Source organism: Cygnus olor, chromosome 2, assembly GCF_009769625.2.
Source record: "Cygnus olor isolate bCygOlo1 chromosome 2, bCygOlo1.pri.v2, whole genome shotgun sequence".
Lineage (NCBI taxonomy): Eukaryota > Metazoa > Chordata > Aves > Anseriformes > Anatidae > Cygnus > Cygnus olor.
The window spans coordinates 35960973-35968310 of NC_049170.1; positions in this window are offsets into that span (position 1 = coordinate 35960973).

The following is a 7338-nucleotide window of genomic DNA, read 5'->3' on the forward strand; positions in this document are numbered from 1 at the left end:
AACTCGCCACGAAACACATCGGATTTTACTGTACCACACCGCTAACTTTATAGGAGAGCCCTTTTCCCATATCGTGAAACCCACAGAGGTAAAGAGGTTTCTCCATCAGGATAGTTCCCGGGGGCGGGTACAGGAAGTATCACTGTGCCGGGGCTGTCAAATCAACGACTTCAAAGCCCCAACTTCATATTTTGATAGACTTTCCGAAGTGCATTGTAACGAAGGTACCTGTACGTGGGTAACCTTTACAGGGATGTATTTGTCTAACACGAGTTGAAAACATGCGAGGTGATTCGCAACGCGATGCACAGAGCTCGGGGAGGGCTGCCCGTCGCCTAGTTTGTGATATGTCCCGCAAAGACACCCATCCAAAGAGCTCTCCCTCTAAGCCTAACATGGCTGCTCTCGGCCGTGCCGGGGTGAGCACAGGCTCAGGGCAGCGGCTCCTTGCCTTCCCCGTTAAGACACCGCCACCTCTCCGGGTGGCACCGCCACCGGTCCCCGGGAGCGCCGGTGGAGGCTTGGCACCGCCACCCGGGGCAGATCCGGCGCAGTGTGCGGCTCACGCCTCCTTTCTCTTTCGTTTTTGTTTTCGCTTCGGGTGCTCAGACAGCACGGGGATTGCATTTTGCAAAACCGGGCGTATTTAAGCCTTAGCCAGCCACTAGCTGGAGACGGAGCAAGATCGCTTTGTACTAAAATCTGACATTTTTAATGCCTATCCGAAGGCATGTCGAAGCCTAAAATCAGGGAGCCTTAAAACACCCTGCTTTTCCATTACTCCTAACCCAAGCCGACTGTAGAGGCCGATTTATACGCTCAGGAATAAATAAAAGCACTTTGCTGGATGCAGAATCGAGGCGATTACGACGCGGCTCGGATTAATTCAAACTGGCAGGTTACACCGCCCGGCTGGCATTTTTTCCCTCTGGATACACACACGCACAACAGCAGGCAGGTTACATAGCCTCTCCAAGGGAACACATCATTCCGTCGCTTCCACACAGACCCTCCTCCCCATTTCACGAAAGAGTAAAACCATTTCGGAGGCGACCACGCACAGAAGGCCGGGAATAAAATCCGGGATAAATTTCCAACGCAGCCCGACCCAACTTTGCAAGGCGAACCAGCACAACACAAAGCACAAAGCCAAGCAAGCAGCAGCTCCATCTGCAAGTCTGCCCGCATCCTGGGTGCTGACCCCAGCGTCTCCTGGCCCACTTGCCTGCCAAGAGGCTTCTTTGCTTCTTTGCTTCCCACCTATGCTGGGCTGGGAAACAGCATCGCTGGGAAAGGTGGAGCCAGGCTAGGAGAAGCAGTCTTACTTTTCGAAGCAGGCTCCTCGTCCCAAATAGCATCATCCCAGACAGCCTTCCTCCTCTCTCTCGCAGGTCCCCGCGGCAGCAGTGGTCCCACTGCTCATACAGCGTGGGAGAGAGGGAGCCGGGTGGGTGGGTGGGCTCGGGGGGGAGCGGGGGGCCTGGGAAACCCTCCACAAAGGCCTTCCGAAGGACTTTTCCCCAGCCATGCACGGGGCTTTGTGGAGGGACAGGGTGGGTGTTTGTTGTTGGCTTCTTTGCTTAGTTCACCACCGAGCACGGGGAGAGGACAAACATTCAGCCGCTTCCAGGAAGAGCACGCAAATCTTACCCCAGCATCCAGACGTCTCTCGCCCGTGCAAAAATATATCCCCACGGAGACTGACAGCTAGGATCCCGCGCTGGGCTGGAGACCTCCAGATCAATAACGATGGACTGCACAGTTTTTGGTTTCCTTCCCTACAGCTTAAACATACCCGGTCCGCAAAACATTCCTTCTCTTCTCCCATTGACTTGGGTTGCCGTTGATTTGGGTTTTTATTTGTTTTCTGCTCTAATTCTCGGTTGTCTGCCTTTGAACGGAGAGAAATGTAGCCACTAGGGCACATCGTCCTTCCTACCAGCTCCAGGCTGTCTACAAAATGCAGCAATATCACAGGCTAATTATTATTATTGCTGTTATTATGACTGCTATTATTGCTGTTTATTTTTTTTCCCTCTCTCTGTCTCTCCTAGTCCTCTAGGAATTCCGATGGCGATTTGCACACAAACAAGGTGATTGCAGGAGGCTAAAATGCTGTCTAATTCCTCTGATTCCCATCGCACGAGATGGAGGGGAAAAAAAAAGAAAAAAGAAAAAAAAAAAAAAAAGAAGTCCAAGTGTTTTTGATCACGGGACACCCGGCCGTTCCTCCCCAGTACATCCCGGGTCACAGTACAGTAATGACCGTGGGTTGTGCGTTGTAGGACTTGACCTTTCCTACGTAGAAGAGGGCGCTTTCCTCCGCGCTACGGGGAGGGGAGGGAGGGGGGAGCGGCGGGAGGAAGGGAGATGCTCTCTTTGGGGATGTTTAATCACAATTCAGATCTAGGAACGGGCAAAGCTTCTGCCTTTCAGCACGCCATGTTGAAGCTATTCACTGGAAAAAAAAATCCTTTTTTTTTTTTTTTTTTTTTGGGGGGGGGGGGAGACGAGAGGGAGGCCGGAGGGAGGAGGAAAGACTTAATGAACATTTGCATTTCGTAGCCTAGTTCATGAATCAACTGCATTCAAGGGGGAGGGGGTCCGGAGCAGTGAGGCAGGGGGCAGGGAAGGGCTCGCAGCGTGGTTAAAACACCCGCGGGCCGGGCCGGCCCCCACGGCCCCGTCGGGCCACGAGGGACAGCCGCCCCCGGGTCCCCCCCCTTCTCCTTGGACTCCTTTACCGGCCTAGGACGCGCAGGGCCATCTCTTCAAATCATCATTAAAGTGCATTAAAACGCATCTAAAAGTTATGAATGGCAACAACCGGCCTTTTAGCGCCTGCCAATATTTTTTTTGTATTAAACGCTGTCTTGATTTTATTGCTAACCCAGCCCACGGAGAATGCTGAAATGCACGAGGAGTGGGGTTTTATTTAAGCATTAGCCAGTTCTTTTTTTTTTTTTTTTTTTCCTAAACTTTAATTTATAGGCTAAAGGCCGTGATGCTTACCCGTTCGTTCTGACGAATACAAAATAAAGTCGCTCTGGAAGCGCAGGGCGATTTTATTTTATTTTTTCTTTTTCTTTTTCTTTTTTCTTTTCCTTGAGTATTTCAATATTGAGCACCATATTTTTTCCCTTCGCTTCAGAAGGACTTCTCAGCTAGCTAGCATTTTTAAGCAGAAGTCTTTTTGAGAAAAAGAAGGCGGAAAAAGATACAGCTTTGCAGTTCGACTTATCATTCTTTTTCGGAAATATGCTCCTGTCAAGGTTTATTTCCCATAGCAAACCACCTTTGCTACTGCCAAGAGCTCGAGGCGCAGATAGATTAAATACCGGATTATTCTCTTGGTGGGAAAAAACACAAAACATTTGCTCTGCCCTTCCGTCCGCATCCAAAACGTAAGCCCATTTTCTGTCCATGGGAATTTCAAATTGCAGGGACCAAGGACGCCGAGAATTAGATGATTATAAACCAATATATCCAGACACTCGGAATTAAAGTACACGCCGCTGAATCTTGTAACAATTATTTGAAGTGAAACTGAAGTGATTTTTTTAATCTTTAATTATGCTTTGCATTTTACACCGGGAATGAAATACTGCTCTGACATTAATGTTTCAATAAATACGTTAAATATACAGTAGTAACATGCTCCCTCTGTCCCTTGCGTCCCTCCACACAACCACTTCTATACGCAACGTTTTTATTTCTAGGGGAGCTGAAAATATAGAGACTATTTTGTTTGCTCACGGTTCGTTTTTTAATTTTGTGTTTGTTTTGTTTCCGAATCCTGCTTCCGGGACATTTTTTTTTTCATGTCTGCAAATAAAAGTCCTCGCACGTATAACTCCACAAAACAAGGCAGGCACGATAAGCTCCCCACCACCATTTTAAAGCATTCTCTGTAGCGCGGGGAATATAAATAATAATTCTCTCCGAACCGCGTGCATGGACGTGAAGTAATGTATCACGGCGGCTAATTATTTTCGTCGGTGATATATTTTCTTATAAAACATATTAGGGACGTATTTTAGGACGCTGGCGGCAGATTGGTGAGAGGGGAATATGTAATACAACAGCAATTTGTTCTTGAAAATGTATGTGCCAACAGCTTTTGGACGGTAAGCGAAGGCAATAAATAACGCGGACACAAACACACCTACACGCCCGCTCCCCCAGGCTCCTTACACCCGGCGGGGGGACGGAGCGATGGGTGCGTGGATGCCGGCAGAGGCCGGGGGGAGGCCCGGGAAGGGGCAGCAGGCACCTAAATCCCGCAGACCACGGATCCTCCGCCGCTCAGAAAACCGCAGGCATCCCCATCGCGCCGGCGGGTCGGTGCGGCGGTGAGCGAGGCGCGGAGCTGCCGGCTTCCCCTCACCTGACCGAGCCGCTGGGCTCCGTGGCCGGGTCTCGAGTGGGGTCCCGGAGCCCTGCGTGGGTCCAGGCCGGAGGCAGTGGGGTCACCGAGCCGTCCCGGCACCAGCCGCAGCCCCCGCGGGGGCGGCCGGGGCAGGCACAGGGCGGCCGGGGGATGCTCCGTGGGCCTGATCCTGCTCCCCGGGCTGGGGCTCTCGGCTGCCAGCCGGGAAACGCGACCTGCTCCTCCTGCCCAAGCCTGCGAGAGCCTCGACGCTGACTTACATGGTAGCGGGGGTCCGATCCAAAATGTTACCTTACTCCTGCCAGCGGTCGCAAGTCAGCCGCTCCCCTTTTTGCCCTGTGAAATATATATGCGGCGCAGCTATTTGAACGGTAGTGGGAATTTAAATTCGCTAATCCACGGTCTAGAAATGCTTAGGAGATTTGAACGGTAAGCACTTCAGTGTGAAAACATAATCTTCAAACGGTAGCTCAGACGAAGAATTAACTTTTTTTTTTTCCTTTTTATTTTTTTTCTTAAAGCTGTTATTCTACTAAAGTCGGCCGTATTCTCGGTGAGGCTTTCTTTCAAGGCGCCCATGAATTATAACGCTCTGGGGCACGGTGTGAAAATAGAAGATACTGTCTAAGATAGGCAACGCAAGTCACCACGGGCTCGACTCGCGCGTATCACCCTCATCTCCGACCTGAAACACATGCAATTTGCGGCGTGTCTCATGCCATAATTATACACGTTGCGAAATATAACGGAATAAATAGAATTATCCACCCGGAGCGAGAACAAGTGTAATTCACAAGTGGCTTTCTCCAGGCCATTTAGCTCCTGCGGGAGCAAGCGGGGCAACGAAGTGAAGAAACTGCGCCTGGCCGCTGCCTGCCGCCGCGGCAGGTATCTGCCCACGAAGGGCAGGTACCGTCGGTGGGTGCTGCTACCGCCGGCCCCCCGCGTCCAGTCCGCAACCCCCGACCCCCTCGCAGGATCCCAGCGCGGCATTTTGCAGCTCGGAGCTAAAAATCCGCCTGAAGCCGGGCAGGCCGCCGGACTGCGGTGGGGCCGCGGAGGCTGCCCGGCTCCTCTCGGCCTCGGCGGTGCTCCGGTGGGGCTTTGCCTCGCAGCCTCGCTGTCGGGGCTGCCTCCTTTTCCCCTCCCGGGGTCACGCTGTGCCACCAAAGCAAAGCCCGACTGCAAGGCCTGCAAACAGGCCGCCGCGTCGCTCCGTCTCCCCGGCTGTTTCAGCAGCGAGGCTAGGGGAACCTCGCTCAGAAAGTCCCTGAGCGGCCCCCGGAGGGATGCCACCGGTGTTCCCACGCTCCGCGGCCGCAGGTCACCCACCCGAGCATCCGCAGCGCTCCGCGCCCCACGCCCCGCGCAGCCCCAGCCCCGCAGCCAGCCTCGCAGCTAGCCCGCAGAGCCCGGGAGGCTCAGCTCCAGCCTTGAGCCAGGAGCCCCAGGCACCGCAGCTCCCTGGAAAACAGATCTCTCTCTGCTTCAGGTACTTTCGTGTAAGTTATTGCACGAATGTGTTACGCTCGGAGCCGAGCGCCAGCAAGCTCCCCGCTCTGATCCCCGCCGAGGTAGGCGCTTTTGAATTTCAGAAATGTAAGGCTAGAAGTCTACACTTTGCGCGGCACATGATACCCTCTAAATGCACCGTAAAGGTTCCCCGATAGCTCTAATTAGAGCTGCAGACCACCTCGGGAGACAGGGCGGCCAAAGCGAGCCTCCCTTTGTGCCCCCACAGAACCCAGCCGCCGCTCACACCGCCACCAAGCTCACAGCACCGCGCATCCCTGGGGCTCCCCGAACCGGGCACCCCGATTTCACTAACCAGACCCCGCTATCACCATCCGGACCCCGATATCTCCAACCGGACCCCAATTTCACCATCCGGACCCCGCCTCGCACCTCCCGCCGCCCCCGGAGCGGGGGAGAACGGGTCTCAACCTGTCCTGCCTCTCAGCCCCCTCCGAAGCACGCCCACGGCCGCGCAGAGCCGCGGGGCTCCCCACGGGCCGCGCACGCCCACGCGCGGTGCCGCGGCCGCGCAGCGCTGCGCGGACCCACGGGGACGCTGCGCGGGGGCGCGGGCGCCGCGCGGCCACGAGGTGGCGCCGTCGGCCCGCGAATGCCTTCGGCGCCGGGAGCTGTCAAAAGTCAAGGTCACAAATCGGCTCTTTTTTTTTCTCCTCAAGGTCAAGGTTTCGGGCCTTCCCTGTCCTGTCATCGCCGCGAACGCACCCACCTTCCCGCGGCCGTCCCCGCGTCCCCAGGGGCTTGGCAGCCCCGTTTCCATTTTCCGGCGAGGGCTGCAGCGCTGCGCTGGTATCATCCTCTTCCTCCCCCTGGCCCCAGCCCCTCTGCAAAACCTCTCCTTAACTTTACGGAAACATTTAGAAGAACGCTGGATACCAGGCGTGCCTGTTCCCAGATAAATACCGTGCAGGAAAAAAAAATCCACATATACACATATATATATATAAAAGCATATATGTGCGTGTATATACATATATATATATGCGTATCTATATACATATAAACTACATAAAGGAAGACAACAATATCACAATTATATGACAGATAGATACATTATGTGTATATATATACATATATATATATATGTATTTCTTATGGAATGCACGTAGGTACCGAAAAATAAAGAGTATTTCTTGCAGGTTTTATTACAGTGACTATTTTATTAACAGTATTAATACTACTATACCTATCTACACGTCTTGGATTTTCACTTTTCAGTAGAAATATAAAAAAAATGAGGGTGCACAAGTACATTTTCACAGTGCGCTGATTTTTTTTTTTATTATTTACAAGATAGCTTCTTATAGTGAATAAAAACAAAATAATGTGCTGGTTGAAATAACTGATTGGATTAAAAGGTGCTGTAAAAAGAATCCCTAAACGTTCTACTGCGGCCTCATAACAGACAATAAACA